General features: G+C 40.4%; 1 long non-coding RNA gene across 1 annotated transcript; it reads left to right on the plus strand.

Annotated features, from left to right (window-relative positions):
- The first annotated feature begins 210 nt into the window (after positions 1-210).
- Positions 211-20,195, plus strand: LOC143443844 (uncharacterized). The gene is made up of 4 exons (XR_013113154.1): positions 211-411; positions 9,772-9,806; positions 17,610-17,829; positions 18,235-20,195. It is a non-coding gene; the product is annotated as an uncharacterized LOC143443844 (long non-coding RNA).
- Positions 20,196-20,780: the final 585 nt, after the last annotated feature.

Genomic DNA, 20,780 nt, shown 5'->3' on the forward strand with positions numbered 1-20,780 from the left:
GGAGGTGGAGGCTGGGAGGTTATCTCAACAAGCACCACAGGTACTTGTTATAATTACAAAAATCAGGAAAATACCTGGAGGGAGGTGAGCATGGGAAGGAATAGTCACAGTGGTTAATCTCTGTCTGGGAATGAACTGAGTGAGTGGATTAGTGCTTGTGGAGGAGGAGCCGTGGAGCAAAATGCAATCCACCAGGAACGAAGCCACAGAACTGGGGAACGGGTTTTAAGAGCAGAAGCTTGACTACAACAGCAACTCGTTCTGAGTGTGTTTACCTTAAAGCAGCATCTTCCCCACAAGTGTAAAGGCAACTAGGTCCCATGAAGGCTAAGGCTGAGATGAGACAACTGTAGCTAAAGAAACCGCACCTGGGACTCAGGTCTGTGGAGACACCAGTTAAGGAGGTCAAAGGTCAGTATGTTTACTTCACTACCCCAGGCCTTGCTCGACATCCCCCAAAACTGTGCCTTTTCTCCAGAGTGGGAGGTTTTTGCCCTAGATCAGTGGTTCTCAGCCTTCCTAATACTGCAACCCTTTAATACAGTTCCTCAAGATCTGGTGACCTCAACCATAAAATTATTTTTGTTGCCACTTTATAACTGTAATTTTGTTACTGTTATGAATTTTAATGTAAATATTTGATATGCAGGATATCTGATATAGGACTCCTGTGAAAAGGTCATTTGACCCCCAAAGCAGTCCCAAACTACAGATTACGAATTGATGCTTTAAAAGAGATCACACCTGGGAGCTGAGAGGCTTTATAGAGGACTCAAGAAAGGGCCCTCCCTGAAGAAATGCCTCCTACCCGCCAAAGCTCTGTAGAGATGGTGAGTGTAGCAGAGCATGAATCACCTGCCTCACCTGACCCAGACTGATGCTGTGCCCACCTGAGGCAGCCACTGAAGACTGGCCCTGGGCTTTGGAAGCAATATTTAGGATATTGCTCTGAAAAAGCCTTGCAACCATGCACAGGAGAGTGCATGTGCTTAGCGCGGCCAGCTTTGGGAGTGGGGAATAAGACCACGCTCCTGTAAGTCAGAAAATCTAAAGTCTACAAAACTACAGATTCTCAATACTTCACAAGGCAGTGAGCTCTCTTTCAAGTGTGAATTTTCCATGTTCTTTTCAATGAGGCTTTAAAAAATTTTTTTAATTGCTATTTATGGCCACAGATTTTTCTCCTCTGGATGCTTCAGTTTCCATCTGAGTATCATGACACCCTTCCTCTCTTTAATCTTTTATCTTTTAATCTCTTAATCTTTTTCTTGAGGGACTTGAAGTCTGTCCTATGTCTGTAGGAATGCCTTGGATTTTATTGCTCCCCTATCTGAGCTGATGCTGTCCTTGTTATAGTTCACACAAACAGTACTTATAATACTATATAGTATACAATACTATAACTCTTAAGGATTGAATCTCCTGTCGCATGTTGTACAGTCATTAAATTATGAGTTAAACGCAGCCTGAAGGAAAGACAGCCACCTCAGCTTGAAAGAGTGATTCTGTGAATTCATCAGAACCATGGAAAATGATGTGCAAAGTGGAGTTTCAGAGGTACATACTAAACATGCTTCTCTGGTTTGCTTCTATAAAAGGGAAATAGGGAGACCTGTTTCTTCCTATATGAGTCTGTGTGTGGGTACATACTGTGTGCTTGCATAAGAGTCTAGACGGTTCTGCCAGAGTGAACAGCACCCACCCCCGCCCAGAGAAGGAGACAGTGTAGTTTTCAGCTCTTGTAGTTTCATTGGGCATTTGCAACTACAGACAGCTCTGATGTTTGTTTGTTTGAGACAGTTTCTCTGTGTAGCCTGGCTGTCCTGGAACCAGGTCTCTAGCCTTGAACTCAGAGATCCATCTATCTGCCTTTGCCTCCCAAGTGATGGGATTAAAGGCCTGTACCACCACCACCCAGTCTCCAATTTGTTTTGTACTGATTTTCTAGGTTTGGGTGATGGTGCTTGTCGTTGTTTTGAGATAGGATCTTGCTGTATAGATCAGTCTGGCCAGGATAGCTATGTAGCTCAGGATATCCTTAATTCTCAATCCTCTTCCTTCAGCCTCCAAGTGATTTCTTTTCACTTCTGCTTTGATTGAATCGAATCATTTGTCATTGTTGCTGACTTCACTTTAAAGCCAGGTTTCCATTTGAGTGAGCTAGAGACTCCAAGTCTCAGGTGTCACAGTTCAACAGTGTGATGATATAATGAGAGTGACTGTGAACACCAGGCTTTCACACAAGTCTAGCTGCCTGTCATAAAATGAAGATAATGAGTCCAAAGAGGTTCAGAGATTTGCCCAAGGTCATTTACCTGAGTTAATGTGAGAGCTCCAGGGAGAAGCCCGGCCTCCATAAGTCCCTGCCCCCTCGAATTCATTTTGAGTCGTAGTTTCTCTCCGTCTCTCTATCTTTCTCCCCTCTCTCCACCCCTCTCTCTCCCTCCCCTTTCCCTGCCCCCTTCTTCCCTTTTCCCCTTCTTCCCCTTTCTCCCCCTCCTCTCCCTCCCTCTCTCTTTCTCTTTCCACATGAGAGGTGTTTTAAAACTCTGTGCCTTTCTCACAGTTCATGTACAAGTTTTAAAAGTACAAGATGGCATTAACTAAAATTTAGCAGCCCAAGATAAATGAAAAATAGTTATGCTAATATGGATTAAAATAGCTTTCAAATATCAAATATGAATTTAACTTTGGAAAATAAGCCAGTGTCAGTGAGAATGTTCTTTCACATTCTATGGCAGCTTCTCCAAGAGCCTAGTATGTTAATTCAGGGTCCACATGGGACCTTTAGGAGGTCTAAATTGATCCAATCTTTGCCCATAGTGAATTCAGAAACAAACAACAGGACAAAGGTTGATCATCCTCTATAAATGAAAGGTAGGGTAGCTTTGATAAGTAGAGGTCAGAGAAAACTTAGTAGTTCTTCACACACACGTACACACACACACACATAAACATGCACATATGCATACACACATATACACACACACATATATACACACACATACACACATACATAAACACACACACATATATATACACACATATACGCATACACACATATACACACACATATATATATACACACACATAAACATACACACACATACAGACACACATATGCATACACACATACACACACACATATATATACATATATATATATACTCACACATACACACACACATAAACATACACATACACACCACACATACATTCATTTTAAAGGCTCATTTATGAACAAAGGTTAACTAAAATAATTTACATAATAAACATTAGCATAGATATATTGTTGCTCTTGGTAGCAGGTAGAGTGATGGCTAGCACAGTAATAGAGGAAAGGTTTTCTTACCAATGTAGTAGATTTCTTTTAGTTTATAGGCTACAGAATACATTTATTCCTGAGTATCTGTGAGGGATTAGTTCTAGGACCTCCTCCTTGCCCCTTTATTTGCCTCCAAAGATATGAAGATCTTCAGATGTTCAAGCTCTTTATACAGTGACTACTTGCAGTTGTATAATATGAAAGTCTCCCAGTTCTGTGAATGTGGATTAACACAATCTTGTCCCATGTAGGACAAGCATTTGATGCCTGGGAGTTAGGCAGGAATGAAGCCAACTGTAACTACAGGGGTCTTTATGTAACTGCACAATATACATGTATTTGCTGATGAGCTGATGCCTAGGGGAAAGCAGACCAGGTAGGATGTAATTGGTGTTGGAGCTATTGAGGGTACAACATTCATAAGTCATTTAAGGTAGCTGAGGAGATGGCTCAGTTAGTGAAGTGCTTGCCTTGCAAACACAAGGACCTAAGTTCACTTTCCAGAATCCAAGTAAAAAGCTAGGTATATACAAGGTCCTTGTGACCTCAGTGCTGGGTGAAGACAGGTGGGTCCCTGGGATGCAGCCATCAGCCACCCTAGCATATTATTGAGCACCAGGTCCCAGTGAGGAATCCTGGCGCAAGAAATAACCAAGGTGGATGGCTCCTGAGGAAGGAGACCCAAGGTTGACCTCAGGGCTTCACACATGTGCACCCCACCTATCCCCCCACACCACAAAACAGCCACAAAAGCCACCTGGTTCTGGGAGGCAGCACAGTGGCAGAGCACTTGTCTAGCTCTCACCAGGCCCTAGGTTCAATCCTCAGCACCACCAGGAAACAATAAAACTAGTTATTGTGGCAAGATGGCTCAGTGGACAGAAGTGCTTGCCAATAAAGTCTGGCTCCCTGAGTTAAGTCCTTGGAACTGTGGAAGAAGAGAAATTACTACTGCAAGTTTTTCTCTGAACTCTAGTATGCACACACACACACACACACACACACACACACACACACACACACATGCATCATATACACAATAATAAATAATTTAAAAATGCTTTAATTTTTATTTCTTTTTATGTGTATGGTTTTTGGCCACATGTAAGTACACCATGTGCATGCCTGAAGTCCTGAGAGGCCAGAGGAGGGTGTCAGATCTCCTGGGTCTGGAAATACCTGTAAGCTGTCATGTGGGTACTTGGAATTGAACCCATGTCCTCTAGAAGAGCATTCAATGTTCTTAAACACTGAGCCATCTTTCCAGCCCCTAAAAAAAACAAAACAAAACAAAACAAACAAACAAACAAAAGACATTTTGATATCCAATTTCTTGAGTTCTTTATATATTTTAAATATTGACCCCTATTGGATATGTGGTTGGTAAAAATCTTTTCCCATTCTGTAGGTTGCCTCTTTGATTGACAGTGTCCTTTGCCTTATAGAAGCTTTTTCAGTTTCATGGGGTCCCATTTATTAATTGTTGATCTTAGTGGGTCTGCTATTGATGTTCTGTTCAGGAAGTCCTTTCCCACGTCAATGTGTTTCTCACATTCTCTTTTATCAGGTTCTCTGTGTCTGGTTTTATGTTGAGATCTTTTATCCATATGGATTTGAGTTTTGTGCAGGAAGATAAATATGGGTTTATTTGCATTCTTTCTTCAACATGCATTCATCCAGACTGACTGGTACCTTTTGTTGAAGATGCTTTTTTCCAATGTGTACATCTTTATACAAAATCTGGTGTTCATAGGTGTGTGGATTTATGTCTGAATCTTTGATTTGATTACATTAATTAACATGTCTGTTTTTAATGCCAGTGCCACGTGACTTTTATTATGATAGCTCTGTAGTACATACAATATGAGAGCAGGGAGGGTGATACTCCTGAAGTTCTTTTATCATTCAGAATTGTTTTAACGCTCCTGGGTGTTTGTTTCCATATGAAGTTGAGAATTGTTCTTGCAAGGCTTGCAAAGAATCATGTTGGAAATTTGATGGGGATTGCATTCAATTTGTAGATTGCTTTTGGTAAGATGGACATTTTTTATTATGTTAATTCTACCCTTCCATGTGCATGGAAGAGGTCTCCATCATCTGATATCTTCTTCAACTTCTTTCTTCAAAGACTTGAAGGTTTTTTTTTTTTTTAAATTATGTATGTCTTTTAATTGCTTGGCTAGAGTTACCCCAAGATAGTTTGCATTATTTGAGGCTATTGTGAACTGTGTTGTTTCTCTGATTTATTTCTCAGTCTACATATCATTTGTATATAAGAGGACTGCTGATTTATTTATTTATGTATTTATTTATTTATTTTTAGTTAATCATGTATCCAGCCATTTTGCTGAAAGTATTTATGAGCTGTTATCCCTGGTAGAATTTTCAGGGTCACTTATGTATAATATCATATCATCTATAAATAACAATACTTTAACTCCTTCCTTTACAGTTTGTATCCCCTTGATCTCCTTCAGTTGTCTTATTGCTTTAGCTAGAACTTCAAGTACTATAGTGAATAGATATGAGGAGACTGGACACCATGTCTTGTTCCTGATGTTAGAGGAATTGCTTTGAGTTTTTCTCCATTTAATTTGATGTTGGCTATGAGCTTGCTGTAAATTGCTTTAATTGTGTCTAGGTATGACACAATTAGGCATGTGTCTTATATCCCCAATCTCTCCAGGACTTTTATCATGGAGGGGTGTTGGATTTTGTCAGGATGTGTTGGGGCAGTGGTGGCATAGAACTTGTGGGAGTAGCCAACCAATGTTTAGTTTAACTTGAGGCCCAGGCACACATGCATAAGAGGGAGCCTGTGCCCTGCACTGGATATCTAGGAACTAGAGACTGAATAGTCCAGAGACCTAGAAATCAAACATTCCAGTCAAAGAATAAATAAAGAAATAAATAAAGAAATAAATAATTCCTGATGATATTCTGCTATACTTATAGATCATTGCCTTGTCCAGTTGTCTTTAGAGAGGGTTCCTCTGGCAGCGGAAGGGACCAGGTGCAAAGACCCACAGTCAGACATTATGCAGAGAGTCTAAATTGGAGTTCTCCATCGGGTCCCTCCCCTTGGAGATCTGGAGACCCCATGGAGGAGGGGGGAGGAAAAATTATAGGAGTCATAGAGGATGGAGGACACCAGGAGAACATGACCCATCAAATCAATCTAGGAAGCTCTTATATGGGCTCCCAGAGACTGAAGTGGCAAGCATAGGGCCTTCAAGTGCCTGCACAAGGTTCTCTGTGTATATGTTATGGATGTTAGCTTGGGAAAGCATAGGGCCTTCATGTGCCTGTACAAGGTTCTCTGTGCATATGTTATGGATGTTAGCTTGGTGTTTTTATTAAACTCCTAACTACAGTGGGAGCAGTGTGTTTCTGACTCTTGCTTTCTCTTGAGACTCTTTCCTCCTGTTGGGTTGCCTTGTCTAGCCTCTACCTGAGAGCTTTTGCTTTGTCTTATTGTATCTTGTTTTGTCATGTTGGCTGTTCTTTCTTGGAGGGCTGCTCTTTTCTGAAGTGAAGATGGAGGAGGAGTGGGCTCTGGGAGAAGAGGAGAGATGGGGATGGGGCTGGGAGGAGTGGAGGGAGGGAAACTGAGGTCAGGCTATATTATATGAGAGAAGAATCTATTTTCAATTAAAAATACCTTCATTTTTCCTATTAATGAAATGTTTAGTTTTATTTGTGAAAATGTCAGGAGGTTGCAGGTTTTCATCTCGGAAAGGAGAAAGGTCTTACACGCCTAGGCCCTAAGCATGTTTCATTGCCACATTCTCATGTGAACTCTCTGTATAAAAGGAATATTGTTTTTATCTAGGTGATCTTCACAGCCCAATTCGTGCAGGAATTCCTTAGTTTCAGCTGGTGAGAAAGTCCAGAGGGAGGGCTCCTTTCCCTTCCTGCATCCTGTGATGTTCCTGTCTTTCTATCCTGCCTCAGTCTTGGTGTGGGTGTCCTTGTTTGACTGAGTGTTCCTCACTACCTTCTCACCACAGAGGCTTCTAGGGGTTCCCATTTCTTCTGGTTCTGATGTTACACGTCCAGCCTCTGGAGTCAGCTTGAGCTCTGGCAGGACTTTGAATTGCAGTTGCAGCTTTTTGTCTCCAGAAATGTCCTGTCTGATATCCCCCTCCCCTTGTGGCTTTTTAAATTCAAGTTCTATCCCCTGGAGTTGCACCTCTTGCCTGAAGCTGTTATCAGTGATAACAGCACTGCATTTACCTCTACAAAACTGAGAAAAATAAAACAAGAATGGAAGATTGTTTGGCCTATTAGTGTTAGCATCTTTTCATTATAAAAACTAAACTGTTTAACTGATAAAATATATGAAATAAAACAACTTATAAAAGGCATCTGACCACACTTCCTAATACCCCGCCCTCCGCCCCAAATCTGTATGTGAAGTGGGCTGGATTAAGGAGACAGCAGCTTTCATAAGGCGAAAACTGACAGTTGACTGACTGCCCACCAGAGCAGGATTACAGCCAGGGACAGTGGAGGCTACAGGGCCTGGGAAGCTGAGGCAAAGGTCATTGCTATGCCCTTCAGCTTTTCATTGTAAAGCCAAACACCCAGAGTCTATTAAATTTCTTCAATTTAAGGATTAGTGTTTTGCTTACATAATGTCTTTAAAATCTTGCACCCATTAAACCAAACATACCCACAGGCCATGTTTATACCACCAACCAAGGGCATTTGGTTTCCAGCATTATGGAGACCATGTGGATTGTGGCCAAGATGCTATCTCATCTAGTTAGCAGCTGCAGCCCCTCCTTGCTAAGTTCTGAGTCAGATGCATATAAGCTTGGTCCCAAGAAGCAGAGGCTTATCCCACAGAGGCCAGCATCATCACAATTGCAAGTGAGACACAAGGGTGGAGTGTAGGGGAGGGGGTGGGCAGGGCTTCATGTTCTCCCTGGTTCTAGTTGTTTAAGGTTTGGGGTTTTCCATTCTCTTCATGGCTCATGTACAGTTTCCTCTCCCAATGGCTGACTTCAGTCATGTCTAATACTAGGTACAGAAAAAAAAAATAGTCTTAGTGATAAATCCCTTATCTTGGTTCTGTACAAAAGCCTGACTGTGAGTTCTACAGTACAGGTGTGGACCTACAGACACTCAGGTCACCATTGTCCCTGCAGTTTAGAGTTGGAGTTTTGAGTGAGGGCTCAGGTCATTGATATATACAAGTGACTCACTCGTGGAAGAATGTTGCTGATTGAAATCTCCAGGTCATAGGGCCAGTGATAAATGAGGAAGGAGAAAAGCATGAAGGGAAGGGAGGAATATGTCCTGCTAACAAAGCCAGCTCATTCATTTAGAATTTAAATTCATAGCCCTTGCTTAGACTAGCCAGTATTCAAATTTTAAAGGATTTGTTTTTTGAAGCCTTTAGAAAACTCCCCACTGTTACAGCGTGTGCCATCTGGGATTTGGCATTTATAAAATGTGCTGTTAAGAAACGCCAAGAGATTCCTCATGTAAACCAGATGGTACAATAACAATTCTGTCTTTATTTTTTCTGGCAGAAAAATCGGGGCTTTCAGTAGCTTGAAACTTATGTGACTAAATTAAGCCCTATCAATACTTGAGGGGCATTACAATTTCAATAGGCAACTTACCCACCTGAATATTTTCATCAGTGTTTTTATTTGCAGAAGGAAAAACAAAAATGAAGACAATGCTTCCTCTTCATTTCTTCTGTCTGTGTTTTTAAAAGCAGTGGAATAGTATCGCCAATGGCCTTTGGTGCATGGGATGTTTAAGTCAGCAGCGGAGATGTTGAAATCACTTTTGAGTAGGGAACTCCTGTACCAAATAGTTCAGTTTTCTTAGTGTCCTAAAGAGAAACCCACCCATTTTCTGGGCAAGGCATTGGCTGTGTCTTTTTCCCAAGATTTCTCAGAAGCTGAGTTCATATACAAAGCTGCTGGAGGTGCTGTCTTTTGCCCTGGCGTGGCTCTGTGGCTTTTCCATGCAACAATGGCACTTTTGTCATCCCTTTAAGTCACCTTTATCTCACGGCTTTCATTTTCATTAAAATTCATAAGATCCTCATTAGGTGGGGTAATCTTGTTAACAGCTGTGTTCCTCCAGTCTTTCTTTCCCTTTATTTCACAGGATGTGCTTCCCCACCAAAGCCCATTTCTTCTCTAATTAGTCATGAAATAGTAATCAGTCATGAATAGCCTCAAAGAACAAACTTGGTCCGCTTTGGAAACCAGATCTCTTAGATACAGAGGCCAAACTCATTACTGGAAATATGTGTTTCTGGGCCACGCAGCTCATTTAATTTCTTTCCCAATTAGCCACAAAATACGTTTTCAAAACAACAAAGACATTTGATTTACATTTGCTAACATGGCTTTATCTTGGGAATAGACTGGAAGTACTAAATACCACTCATCTTTGTTTCCTTTCTCTTTCATGCACAGGGATGCCAGGACTCTGATTTATAGAAGAAGGGTAGGTAAGTTCTTCATGTGTGTATTGGCTCCTCTTGGCCAAGATTGGATCGACTGATGTGCTGGGCATGAGCACAGTGGCAGTTGACAATGGCCAATGATCGCTCTGTGGAAGGCAGGTGTTCAACATGGTGTCTGGGTAGCAAGTCTTTCTAATAACTCAGTAGTGGGGGTTCTAGATAGCAGGCCACCTCCCTGGAGTGTTAAGGGCAGTGACAGCAAGAAGGCACGTGATCCTGGCAGGCAGGACAGTCCCTTGAGGTGAGCTGTCCTGGTGTTAGTGCAGTGTAAAGAGGTGTGGTGACAGGGTGTGGCTCCAGTAGGAAAGAAAGTAGAAGTGGTCACAACCACTCACTTCTGATACTCAGGTCTCTCCTCTCCACTTTATGTATAAGAAATCTTCTCCAGCTTCCCCATATCACTGCCCTGCAGCACACAGGCAATTAATTTATATTTAATTAACTTCTGCTCACTTAATTTTTCTATAAAGTTTTCTGTTTCCCATTTACTTTATTTTCTCTGAGGAATAAAAAAATACACCAATCCCTGGACCAAAGTTTTTTTTTTCTCTCTCTCTGTCTACTTTAATGTGTAAAACCTTACTTTATATTTTATAAAGAATTGTTCTCATTCTGTCTTTCCTACTATAAAGTTGTTTGCTGGTAATATGATTATGAGTAACATCCTCCATTTTATTCACAAGGAAATGGAGACTCAGCTGGTTAACTCACCCCAGATCTTAAAGCCACAGGTCTCCCAGCTCTTCTCAGTCTCACCCCAGGACAGGGAATGAGGGGGAACTTCACTGCTGTTGCCAAAACTGGCAGTTTCTACCCCACCTTGGACCATTTAGTTCCCAGATAAAAAACACAAGATATTTATATTTATAATAACCTCTAATAGCATTAGAGCTGAGTAGATATCAACACTCTATGCTATTTTGTCTACTTCCCTTTGATAACTCTGAGATATAATTTGCTTTGTTCCACCTGGGCTGCTCTTACTCTGACTAGCCAGCCTTTATGGCCTCTTCTCACAATCCCTTACCCCATGGTGTCTTCATCTTTCCTCACTCTCCTTTCTCTTCTCGTGGCCTTTGCTTCAGACTCCAAGGCCAGAAATCAAAGACCCACCAACCTCTTTTCTGCCCATATATATAATATAATATAATATAATATAATATATATGACTAGGCATCTTTAGTCAAACAATAGTTTTAAATTAAGGAGCAAGGTTACATAGCATCATTTGGTGTACTTGAGGATTTCCTTATCTCCCCTTAGGCAACCAGATCTTGGGAGGGGGGCAGTATTTAGCATTACAGTACCTAGCAGCAGACCAAACCTCAAGAATCCCCCCTTTTGTCTAAACAATAATTGTCTCCTTATAATAATAAATAGCACACAGTAGGAACAATTATGAAGCAATTATAAAAATTACTAGGTTAAGAGTTACATTCAAAAAGTCCAGTCTGTTTGTATTTGGCAATTTAGGAGAAAGTATTCTATTATCTCTCCTATCTTGGTGAGTTAAGAGTTCTGTATCTAAATTAAATTTTGTTCTAACTTGTATTAGTAACTTAAAAACACTTTAGATCTTAAACAACTCAAGCTTATAGTAAGACTATGACTATCTGGTCTTCAACTTCATCAGAGACCTGAGAAGGAAAAAATTATTACTTGAATATGCAGGAAGCACAGGGACTCACCTTCCAAAAATTATAGAAATGACAGAGACATTTGACTATCTGGTCAGTCTCCAGTATTCTCCATAATGTTGGAGCATCTGCCTTCAGCCTCTGTCTCAGAACATCCAACAGACCTTCTGTGAAGCAGGAATTATGAAGGACTTGCTTCCTAAGTCTTGGCAGAGCTTAGCAGTTGAGTTCTCTGCTTCTGTTTGTCCTTTCTGGACAGCATTCTATCAGCAGATGGACTTAGGTTTTTTGTCGTTGTTGTTTTGTTTTGCATCCCCCCAGTGGCTATTTTAACATAATTGAAGCAACTCAATGTGGAGGTTTTTTGATGCTTATCACCCTTTTCCAAGTTGAATGGGTTACTGTCAGGAGTTAACATGTATCAATGTCAAAAAAGATCTTAGTATAATTATGTTTAAATGCCATATCCTGTGAGTCGCTGAGGTTTTTTTGACCATCTCTCTAATCATAGTATATCTGAATAAACAAACATTGTCTGTCTCTAGCTATCTATTATCTGTTCAACTCAAGATGTATACTTCTGGAATGATCCTGACTAGTATCTAACATGACCATGAGTAATCTGTAATACCAGAATCTGTAAGAGTCTAATTGACTATTAACTTGTATTACTTGATTATTCTAAACAGTTTGTAATAGCAGTTATTAAAAGGAATAGGACTAAACCTTGTATTTTTTAAATAAGTTGCATAGGCATAATACCTATATGAGTTGAAACATGCATACATTATGTTTTAACAATATTAATCTTAAAATTTGTATTTATATACAAAGATTTATACCAATGGAATCCTTAAATCTATATCAACATTTTGTACCAATATAACAAAAATAACCTTATGTGAGGATAGCAATAACTCTAAATTGAAGAGTAGATTCAATAATCTACCTTTTTACTTTATTACTTCTATATGATAATTCTATATTCTCCTCTTTTTCTTCTCAATTTCTATTTGCTATGTAGCCCACTGTGGTGGTTTGAATGTGCTTGGCCCAGGGAGTGGCACTAATAAGGGGTGTGGCCTTTCTGGAGTAGGTGTGGCCTTGGGAGGAAGTGTGTCTGTGTGGCTTTGAAACCATCCTTCTGACTGCCTGGGAGACAGTCTTCTGCCTGTCTGCCTTTGGACCAAATTATAAAACTTTTGGCTCCTCTAGCCCCATGTTTTCCTGGACTCTGCCATGCTTCCTGCTATGATGGTAGTGAACTGAACCTCAGAATCTGTAAGACAGCCTCAATTAAATGTTGTCTTTTATAAGAATTGCCTTGGTCATGGTGTCTCTTCATTGAAGTAAAACCGAAACTAAGGCAATCCCCTTCCCTTTATCTAAGAGAGAAAGGATAAATAAAAGGAAAGATGGAAATTCCTGATTCTAAATTTCCTATTTCATTTTTTTTCCTGTTCAAGATCATAATGATTTGTAATCACCCTCCTAAAATGACAGCATATTTATAAGTCATAAAATGACCAAAACCATCTATCCCAACTTAAGAGACTGGGACAACAGTCTTTTTGTAACTGTCTCCTGCTGAATTGGGGCAAAGAATGTCTGTGGGCCCAAAAGGAAATTGGAAAAATGGTTATATCAAAAGAAAGCTAGCTGATATCATTTGATAAATTTCTGCTCCTTGTTTAAGCAGGTGAAAGACAACTGTCTTTCTTTAGAAGTTAGTTAGATCATATAGCCAAATTGCAATATAAATTTCCATTTATGCCATATGAAAGGATGGTATGTAATAAGTTAGGAGGACAGTGTAGTCAATAGGATTTTTTGTCTGTATATAGCATTTAAGTCTCAGTTGGTCTCAGAGCTGTTCCCAAGTATAGGATTACCACATACAAGTTACCTGTTTTGGTCTTGATTTGCTTCTTCTTGTCTATAGCCAAGATCTTCAGGGATCAAATCTGTCAAATCTCATTTTTATGATTTTGGACAGGATCCCAAACCTTTTTTCCTTTCCTGTTGACATAAGCATAAATTCTCTCTTCCAACATAACATATCCTTTGTCCAGCATTTTGAAGTAATTAGAAGTGTAGACTGATTCAATCCAGCAACCTCTTTTCTATCTAGGTCTGCTCTATTTTGACCTCTCTCAAAGAGGATATACCATAACATCATAACCATTAAACTTATAACCACCATCATTTTGGTGGTTTAAAACAATTAAAATAATTTAAAGCAATTAATATTATTATGTATTGAGACAGGGATTCTCTATGTAGCCTGGGCTGACTTGGATTTACTCTGTAGATTGGACTGGCCTCAATCTCACAAGGAACCTATCTGTCTCTGCCTTTGTCTCCCATGTATTGAGATCAAAGGCGTGGGTTTATTTATTTAGTATCTATGCACCTTTGAAAACATTTATATCAATTCCCGTCTCTTTCTCCCTTCTTTGTAGATTAATATCTATGTGGATTTATTTATTTTACCCTTCTCACTTAATTTAATATCCATGTCTGTATTCAACCTTATTAAAATTCCCTTCCATTTAGTGTATAAGCATATTCCCAAGCCACATTGTATCTGTTTAGAGGTTTTGGCCTGGGCCACATGCCATGTGTCAGGCCAAGAAGTCACCAGTTTTCCCATGAGATTCCACATCCAATGAGACCAGCTACTCAGAGTAGGGTGGCCTTTATTTTATGTTATTTTTCATGAGCTGTCATTAGTCTTTCTGTGGGAGCCCCACATTTTATGGAGACTTTGTTGGTGGCTCAAAGTAGCACACTTTTATTTATATTAGTTCTCTATAATTCTTGGCTGGGGGAGGAATGTAGTCTGCGTGGAGAGGCAGAACTTTACTGGTTTCATTGCACAGCAGAGGCACTCAGTGTCTGTCTGACTAGGTTCTAAAGCTGTCCCCATGCAGCAGAGCAGAGCAGTGCAGTGCAGCTCAGCACCCAGGAAGAGCCCAGGCTGGCATTTGTGTCTGCCAGTTTGTAGCTTATGGACTCTGCCACCTGGCACACCGTTGACTTGGGGGGTTGTATCTTAGCTTACTCTTTAACCCCCTGGAATCATGCCCCAAAACTAGCATATATTCCAACCCCTGTCGAAACTCCATAAGGCTTAGAGAAAAAACAGACATTGCTAAGGAAACATCTCTCCCTGACTTCCTAGCCACTATCACGGATGAATTTTATCTCAAAGGGTTAGTATATCTTTTATCTGGGAATCTGAAATCTTAAATTTGGGTTAAGAATAAGTTCTTGCCCCACGGTGGGTGCCAAAATATTATTGTAAAAATTAACTGGGGGTTTCTACCTCACTTTGTATCATTTAGTTCCCAGATAAAAGACATAAATCTTTATATTTATTAAAAAAAACTTTAATACCACTACAGCTGGGCAGATGTCAATGCTCTATGCTATTTTGTCTACTGTCTTGTCAGTAACCAGGAAATATGACTTTCCATGTTTCACCTGGGCCTCTCTTACTCCATCTGGCCAGCCCTCATGGCCAGTTCTCAGGATCCCTTACCCCATGGTGTCTTTATCTCTCTTCACTCTCCGCCCTCTCCTCTCCTCTCCTCCTCGGAGTCTCTTCTCAGACCCCAAGCCCTGAGATAAGAAGCCCTACCTATCTCTCTTCTGCTCAGCTACAGGCTTAGGCATCTTTATTCAATCAATAGTTTTAAATTAAGGAGCAGGGTTACATGGCATCATTTGGTGTACTTGAGGATCTCCTTATCCCTGAGGCAACCAGATCTAGGGGGCCAGTATTTAGCAGTACAGTACTTAGTAACAGACCACACCTCAACACTTCATGTTAAGAAGGGTTTGTTTCTGCTTCTTTCTCTTCTCCACCCAATATCACAACGAGATTTGACTGAGGGGATGTCAGAGGACACCAGGGTTGCTGTCATTAAAACATGAGTTTTTCATTCACAGGTAGTTTAAGTGGTAAGAATGGCTGAAGCCAAGCCACCTCCCCTACTCCTCACTTTCTCAACCTCCATTTTAATTTTTCTCCTCCTCCTCCTCCTCTCGCCCTTCTTCCTCCTCCTCTTTTTCCTCTTCCTCCTCCTCCTCTTTCCGTTTCATCCTCTTCTTCCTTTGGTAACACTTACTTATTACAAATCTGTGTGCAGGCACATGCTGTGACATATTTGAGGGAGTCAGTTCTCTCCTTCCACCATGTGGGTCCTGGGGATTGAACTCGGGTCATCAGGTTTGGCAGCAGGCATCTTTACCCACGAAACCATCTCACCAGCCCTCACTACATCATCTTTATTCTCTGCCTTCATTCTCATCGGGACCCTCTTCATTTTCTTCTTCATTATCATTAACATCATCTTCTGACAGCTGACTCTTGGAAGATTGACACTTCAGATCGTATTATGAATAATTCCTCTTTGAGATTTTTTTCTCTGGTTATATGTTTTTCTGTTACACTACACTAATGAATGCAATTGTGTCTAAATTACAGAGACTCGTGTAAAACTGAACTGAAGAACAATCTGTCCTTTCTTTTTCCTCCTTTTCTCCTAAAATATCCGGTTATTCACTTCCACCCTCTCCTTAAAACAAAACTCTTATAGTTGAATAACGCTGTCCTTCAGGCATCTTATACAGCTTCCGCTGATGTTCACATAGAAACTGGAAAAGGAAACCAACTCCAGTGACCATCAGAGTAGTTAATTACTGTGAAGAACCTGTAGATGGGGGCTGTGCACTCGTGCAGGGAGAAAAGCAGACTTTCTTGGATAAAAGTTTGACCAAAAGACTTCAGCTAAATGTACAGTTACTGACTTCAAAGACTGACCATGTGAAGACATTTTATTTTTAACACTGTGGGAAGATTCAGTGGGTGAAGGAGAGGGAAATGATAAATGGTTTGTTTTTAAATGAAAAATGGTAGAAAATATACAAGGGAATACATACGCCTGGACTGAAGGCACAAGCAATGCCTTCAGAAAACATGTACTTGTAAAACTTTTTGTTTGATTAGTTTTTATTTTATAAATTGTGGTGTGTGTGTGTGTGTGTATGTGTGTAACCATTCAGGCATTTATCAGTACAAGATCCTATATGTAATTATTAAATAAAGCTTGATAATTATATTTAAATCTTTTATATCACCACTAATATTTATTGCCATGTTAGAGTATATTAGAAATCTCACTATAGTTATATATTTAGTTTTTCTCTGTAAATTCTACTTAATTCCCCTTTCTATTTAAAGGTTGTATCATTAGGTATATATTACATGTGTTTATTTGTGTATGAGTGTGCATGTGCCATGCTGTGTCTGGAGGTTGGAGGACAACTTGCGGGATTTGACTTGTTTTGTCATGTGGGTCCTAGGAATCAAACTCGAGTCTTCAGGCTTGGCAGCAAAAGACTCTGCCTGCTAAGCTAACACCCCAGTCTTTGTTACTGAGTGTCTTAGTTACTTTTCTATTTCTGTGATAAAACACCATCACCAAAACTATTTATAGACAAATGAGTTTATTCTGCTCTTGTAGTTCCAGAGGGGTAGAGTTCATGATGGCAGAGTAGAGGCAGAAGTTGGCTGGAGCAGTAGCTGGGGTGGACTACAAACAGGAGGCCATCTTGCAATAGCAGGAGTCTTTTGGAACCTGGGAGTCCATCGCTCAGTGGCATACAGCCCTCAACAAGGCCACACTTTCTAAGCCTCCCCAGACAGCTACCACTGGGGACCAAGTATTCATGTTCCTGAGGCTTAAAAAGGGCATCTCTTTCAAATCATCACTTTAGGTAAATAAAAGCTCAGAACCATTGTTTTTCTTTCCTCATTAGTATCACTTTCATTATCTATACAAATTTTGGCTTTTTTTTTCTGTCTAATACAAGTTTAGCTATACCAATTTGTTTTAAAACTCATATTTACTTGTTATAATTTTTACTTTTAGTCTTTCTGCAATTTTCTGTCTTAAATCCATCTATTCATATAAAACGTGGTTGAATCTTATAACTGATAAATTTGAGTCATTTAATTTTAGGTTGATTTCAGACAAATTTGCAACTTAGGTACAGTAAAACCCACAAATGTTCTCCTAAACTCTGCTTTAACTCCCATCTTAGAAATTTTTATTTGTTTTCCCTTTCATTCTCTTCCAAATAGTTAAGAGAGGACTTGTCTAGAGACTGTATAAAGGACTCTCATGATCCATTGGTACTAGCGCAACACAGACCATGGGAAAGAGATTCAAATACCAGATGCAGGAATGGCTGAAGAGCACTTGAAAACTGCTAGTGGGAAAACACAAATGAAAGTCACAGTGGTGCTACTTCACATCCATTGAGATGCCACAAGGAAAACAGGATTGCAAGAGCTGGCAAGGGTATAGAGAAGCTGGAACCCCTATATGTAATACCCTTTTATGATGTGAAATGGTTTAGCCACTTTGGAAAATGGCAACTTCTGTGTGTGTGTGTGAAAGAGAGAGAGAGAGAGAGAGAGAGAGAGAGAGAGAGAGAGAGAGAGAGAGACAGGGAGAGGGAGAGGGAGAGGGAGAGGGAGAGGGAGAGGGAGAGGGAGAGGGAGAGGGAGAGGGAGAGGGAGAGGGAGAGGGAGAGGGAGAGGGAGAGGGAGAGGGAGAGGGGGAGAGAGAATGTATGTGCGCATGCATGGCCTTCTGTGTGATCATGAGTATAGAAGTGTCCCAGTACACGTGAGAAGACAAGAAACAGCCACAGGTGTCAGTTCTTGTTCCTTGTTCATTTCTGCATACTCTGCATTTCTGCAGGTTGTCCTGTGAACTCCTGGGGACTTTCCTGGTTTTATTACCCTTCTTGAAGTAGGAACTGGGACTACAGACAGGTGCTTCTGTGTTTTGCTTTTTATGTGTGTTCTGGGGGCTCAAACTCAAGAGGCAAGTATCTGCAAAGCCAAATACCTATGTGTGTGTGTGTGTGTGTGTGTGAGAGAGAGAGAGAGAGAGAGAGAGAGAGAGAGATTGTGCATGTGCGTGTATGTCACACACACGCACACACACACAATTTCTAGCATAGTGCATTTAAAGTATATCTCATTTGTATTGTGAAGTTTTAATGTATGTATAAAATGATCAAATCATGTATCTATCACCTAAGATATCATTTCTCTGTGCAACCCACTGGCTATCCTGAAATAGACAATCTACTGGTCAACCATAGTTTCCTACTGTTCTATAAAACACTACAGGTTCAATTTGGCAATTCCTTAAAGTTAAATAAAATTACAATAAAACCCAGAAATTCCATGCCTTGCTAATATATCTAAGAGATGTAAAAATACATGTTTCCACAGGGACATGTATGTGACTGTTCTTAGTAACATTTTTCATCATTAACTAATAGAAGCAACTTAAACATCCTAACAGTACTAGCATTAAGTGGATAAAGAATATTTAATATGACAATATAATGGGTTATTATTCAACAATTAAAAAAATAAACTTCCTTTTAAATAAAATCCTCAAACCATGTCACAGGATTCCAGTGATATAAAGTGCTCACAATTGCAACTATATATAGAAAAAATTGATTCATGGTTTCCTAAGGCTGGGAGCAGGAATTAATTGCTAATAAGCACAAATGATATCTTTTAAAAGTTCTGTTTTTACATTTATTCACTTGTCTTTGTGGTATGGGAGAGTTTGAGCTGGTATGGGTTCCAGAACCATAAGCTCATGAGGGATGGTTTTAGTGTAGAGAAAACATTGCAAAACTGAGTTTACAAGAGGACAATTGGTATGTGTTTGAACTACAAGTCTGGCAAAACTAGAATTTAATAAATTCATTTAATGAATCAACACAAAGACCACCTACATGAAATAGTGGTATATAGGAATGGGAAATGTTGAAGCTGTCCTCTATGGTTAGGGTGGCCCACAGCAATCTCCACCATGCAAATGAGGGCAGTCCTGATTGGACTCCAGGGCATACTGGGTTCACAGCCTGGGGTTCTGAGTTGTACTTGGTTTAGATTGGCCTCATTCACCCATATCATTCTGCAGCCAGAAAGTCTTGTTTCCTGCAGGGATGAGAGTGGAGCAGAGACTAAAGGAAAGGCCATCTAGAGACTGCTCCATTTAGGGATCCATCTCACCTGAAGACACCAAACCCAGAAACTGTTGCTGATGCCAAGAAGTGCTTGCTGACAGGAGCCTGGTATAGCTGTCCCCTGAGAGGCTCTACCAGAGCTGGACCATTACAGATGTACATGTTCGCAGCCAACTATCAGACTGAGCACAGGGACCACAATGGAGGAGTTAGGGGAAGGACTGAAGGAGGTGAAGAGGTTTGCAACCCCATAGAAAGAACAATGATATCAACCAACCAGACGCCCCCCCCCCCCAGAACTCCCAGGGACTAAACCAACAACCAAAGAGCACACATGGAGGGACCCATGGCTCCAGCCACATAGGTAGCAGAAGATTGCCTTATCTGGCATCACTGGGAGGGGAGCTCCTTGGTCCTGTGGAGGTTCAATGCCCCAGTATAGAGGAATGCTAGGGTGGTGAGGTGGGAGTAGGTGGGTGGAAGAGCACCCTCATACAAGCAGGGAGGAGGGGGTATGGGATAGAGATTTAAGGAGAGGAAACCAGGAAGGGGGATAACATTTGAAAGGTAAATAAAAATAACCAAATTTTAAAAACCCTAACATCAACTCTTCTGTTTTCTATAGCTTGGGTACTGCTCTTTGAATCACTTTTAAATATCTATAAATATGAATCATATATATGTATATATAATAACTGATGTATACTTATGTATAATAAAAATATTTATAAAATTAAAAAAAAGGAAAGTGCTGTTTCCTTTTTGTGATACTTTCTAGACCAGCTTTTTTGGTGGGAGTTCCTGGGAGGGACCTGTTTGTCTTCTGTCCTGTCAGTCAGCCTTTTCTCCTCCATGTTATAGTAAAGATTTCACAGCTATAAATGTACTAAGATCTTTCATTTTATACTTCAAATGGCTAAATTCAAGTTGTACAAATTATACCTCCAAAAATCTACTAAAATCCCCCTTCTCCCACACCAGTGAACTTAAACAGTTCTGAGGTTTTTGAGATTATTTTCCATATTCTGTGCCTGGGTTGTGCCATCTGACACTTGTTAATGGACACAGTGAAGACTAAATGTGTTTCACCACATGCATGACAAACACAGCAGGCCTCAATGTTTATTGTCATGGTTGGTCTCAAAAGGAAAGGTCCAAGTCCAGGACTGCAGGCCTTGCTGGCTGCCTTCCAAAGAGCGAGGTTGGAGTGAGCTTTGGCCTGGGTGATACTCCCTGTCACTGATTAACC

The sequence above is a fragment of the Arvicanthis niloticus genome, chromosome 1 (assembly GCF_011762505.2).
Source record: "Arvicanthis niloticus isolate mArvNil1 chromosome 1, mArvNil1.pat.X, whole genome shotgun sequence".
In the NCBI taxonomy this organism is placed as follows: domain Eukaryota; kingdom Metazoa; phylum Chordata; class Mammalia; order Rodentia; family Muridae; genus Arvicanthis; species Arvicanthis niloticus.